This window comes from Octopus sinensis, unplaced genomic scaffold, assembly GCF_006345805.1.
Source record: "Octopus sinensis unplaced genomic scaffold, ASM634580v1 Contig07825, whole genome shotgun sequence".
Taxonomy (NCBI): domain Eukaryota; kingdom Metazoa; phylum Mollusca; class Cephalopoda; order Octopoda; family Octopodidae; genus Octopus; species Octopus sinensis.
Window position 1 is genome coordinate 23275 of NW_021830468.1, and position 4226 is coordinate 27500.

The following is a 4226-nucleotide window of genomic DNA, read 5'->3' on the forward strand; positions in this document are numbered from 1 at the left end:
AATGATGATGAGGAGCAGGAGAGGAGAACGAGGTTGATCACGGTCGTAGTGGGGATGGTGATGATGGTGATGATGTACGTATTGCTTTCTGGTAAGACGTTTGCTTTCCATCCACATAGTTCTGGCTTTAGTCCCACAGCGTAGCATCTTGGGTAGCCTCAGCCGGCCAAAGCATTCTGAGTGGAATTATTATTATTATTATTATTATTATTATTATTATTATTATTATTACACAGCTTCTAACGCTGGAGATATACTCCGCCGTCAGCTGTTCAGTACCAGTGAACTAAAGTAACACCCCTTATTTTTCGAGCACCTTTCGGAGTAATTGAGCGGTTCCAAGATCTGATGTTTTCTGCAAGAGCTCCACCCTTATTGCAGCCCCTATTTGTCCCATGTACTTTTCACTCTTCCCAGGGCTCCGACAATTATTGGTATTACTGCTACCTTTTTCATCGACCATAACTGCTTAACTTCTCAACAACCTGTCATATCTCTCGACTTTTATCATCATCATCATCATCATCATCATCATCATCATCATCATCATCATCATTATCATCATCATCATCATTATCATCATCATCATCATTATCATTATTATTATTATTATTATTATTATTATTGAAGACATCGCACGGCAATGAGCTGGCAGAATCTTTAGCACGCCGGACGAAATGCTTTGCGGTGTTTCGTCTGTCTTTACGTTCTGAGTTCAAACTCCGCCGAGGTTGATTTTGCTTTTCACCCTTTATGCACTGGGGTCGATGCAATCGACTTAATTCCTTCCTCCAAATTTGAGGCCTCGTGCTTCCAGGGGAAATGATTATTTAAGACGTCGCACAGTATGCAATAACGTGATGTTGATTGAATATATTGTCTAGTAGGGGTTTGTACTGTTTGTCAAGTCACAACAAGGATCTCAGACACAGTACTTCACGCAATATGCGTGCAGTTCCAAGTAATGCCAATTTTTGGAATACACCTAGATTGTAGGGTAATTCTAAAGTTTCCAGATGTTACTTCAGTTTGGGTGGTATTGAACCCAATGCTCCGGAGACAATAGTGACAAACTTTGTGTTTGACTCTCGTAGCTGCCGCATCTTGTCTCCATATATATCAGTTTTTCTTTCATGATAATATGTTGATCTCCTGGAATTGCCACGTCGGTTATTAGGCACTCTCGTTTGTCCCCACTAAAAGTTTATATAGCTGGCCTTCGGCGCTCCAACAACTTTTCTGTCTGGAAGTCAAACTCCCAGAGGATTTTTGCCTCCCACTTTTCGTCCATTACATTTTCAGTTTGCTCCGATGACAATAGCAACAACCTTTATATTTGACTCTCGTAGCTGCCACATCTTGGCGATCTCAATTCTCAGGTCACCATATTTATCTGTCTTTTCTCTTTCTTTCGTGATAATATGTTGATCTCCTGGCACTGCCACGTTGATATATTATTATCACAATCATTATTATTGAGTGAGAGAGCAGTGCATGCCATCAAAGTGACACTGGGGTACAAATATACGAAGTCCAGTATACTCATCATGACAACCCATCTGGTAAGGGTACACCACACACATGCGTCTCAACCATATACGCACGCATATCAAGATAAACAGCGCATGATTTTGCAGGTGGGGCCCAGTTAGTAATTTATTCTGGTCGAGTGGACCATTCCGTTCAAAATATCCCTAAATAAGGGTTGTTGAAGGATGTTGAACGAAACACCCATTTTTCCAGAGGTGAATTATTCAAACTTCATAGAATTCCTCTCAACACGAGGCTGTGATGCTCCCCCACTAATTCTGCTCGTGACCAGAGATGCACATATCCTCAGCCACCAAGGGACATGCTCAACTGGTTATGGTCAAACAAGTGAAAAGTAAATCCTTGGTATTGAACAGATTATATTTGTTGCAGCACATCTTTTATACCAGCACAAAACAATGTACATAATAACACTTCCAATCAGTTGAGATGAGAAGTCTACTACTACCTGGTACTGCATCAGGGCAATTATTATTATTATTATTATTATTATTATTATTATTATTGAGTGAGAGAGAGCAGTTCATGCCATCAAAGTGACACTGGGTAAAATATACGAAGCCCAATATACCCATCATGACTACCCGTCTGATAAAGGTACACCATTATTATTATTATTATTATTATTATTATTGTTATAATTATTATTATTATTATTATTATTATTATTATTATTATTTTATTATAATTATATTATCATTATCAGGTTTCTGGGATCTTATATAGATGTTATGATGCATCCCTTTTTTATCATACCAAGAGCACCTACAATTACAGGAAAGGTTCTTGCTTTAAGATGCCACATCTTTTGTATTTCAATTTTCAGGTCCTTATATTAACTTAATTTGTCAAATCCCTTTATCGATATATTTTTATCAGAGTGAACACTTACAAGTATTTTCTTTCCCGTCTTTAATGACTATGTCTGGTCGATTAGCCTGGATCGTTCTGTCGGTTTTGACTGGAAAATCCCAGAGGATACTGACAGTTTTACCTTCAACGACTGGCTCCAGTTGATGTTCTGACCAGTAAGCAGGAGTGCTGATTTTGTAGTGCTTACATATTTCCCAGTGTAAATACTGTCCACCCCTATCGTTTCGATTTTTGTAGTCATTTGGTGTCGACACAGGACATTCCGAGACGAGATGAGCTATTGTTCCGTCAAATGTGTTGCAGAATTTAGAGTCAGAACCAGTTTGAAGAACGTAAGCCTGGTAATTTTTGGTAAGCAAAACACTAATAGCAGAAAGTATTATTATTATTATTATTATTATTATTGTTATATATAAAATAATAATAAAATAATATAATAATACAATAATAATAATATGCAGTACCAGGCAGTGGCTCTCATGGCTTCTGATCTTAACTGATGGGAAGTGTATCATGTACATTGTTCTGTCTTGGTATAAAGATGGGCTACAGCAAATATCTGCTCAATACCACAGATTTGCTTGTCAGTTGTTTGACCTTAACCAGTTGAGCATGTCCCTTAGTGGCTGGCGATATGTGCATCTCTGATCACGAGCAGAAGTAGTGGGGAGCATCATGCCATGTGTTGAGAGGGATTCTTTGGGGTTTGAATAGTTCACCTCTGGAAACATGGGTGGTTCTTTCAACATCCTTAAACAACCCTTATCAGGGACCGTTTGAGCGGGATGGGCTACTCAACCTGAAGAAAATTCTAACTGGGCCCCACCTGCAAGGTCATGTGCTGTTTATCTTGATATGAGATCACCATGTCGCGCACATATGGTTGTGATGCATGTGCCTGGTGTACCCTTATCAGACGGTAGTCCTGATGGGTATACTGGGCTTCGTATATTTTACCCCAGTGTCACTTGATGCCATGAACTGCTCTCGCACTCAATAATAATAATAATAATAATAATAATAATAATAATAATAATAATAATAATAATAATAATAATAATAATAATAATAATTGTTATTATTATTATTATTATTGAGTGAGAGAGCAGCATATATCACCAAAGTGACACTGGGGTAAAATATACGAAGCCCAGTATACTCATCATGACTACCCGTCTGATAAGGGTACACTAGGCACATGCATCACAAATATATATGTGCGACATGGTGATCTCATATCAAGATAAACAGCACATGACCTTGCAGGTGGGGCCCAGTTAGAATTTTCTTCAGGTTGAGTAGCCCATACCGCTCAAACGGTCCCTGAATAAGGGTTGTTTAACGATGTTGAACGAAACACCCATGTTTCCAGAGGTGAATTATTGAAACCTCCAAGAATCCCTCTCAACACATGGCTATGATGCTCCCCCACTACTTCTGCTTGTAATCACTATTATTATCATTATCATTATATTATTATTATTACTATTATTATTATTACTAATAAAGACGGTTTGCTGGCAGTAACGTTAACAGTCCGGGCAAAATTCTTAACTTTATATGGTCCGTCCTTATGTTCTGAGTTCAAATTCCGCCGAGGTCGACTCTACCTTTCATCCTTTCGATGTCGATAAAAGAAGTGCCAGTTAATTTCTTATAGTCACATGCCTTGTGCCTATAACAGATTATTATTATTACTTGTTGTTGTTGTCGTCGTCGTCCTCCTCCTCCTCCCCCTTCTCCTCCTCCTCCTCCTCCTCATCATCATTATTATCATCAGGTCTAACTTTTCTCTCTTTTTC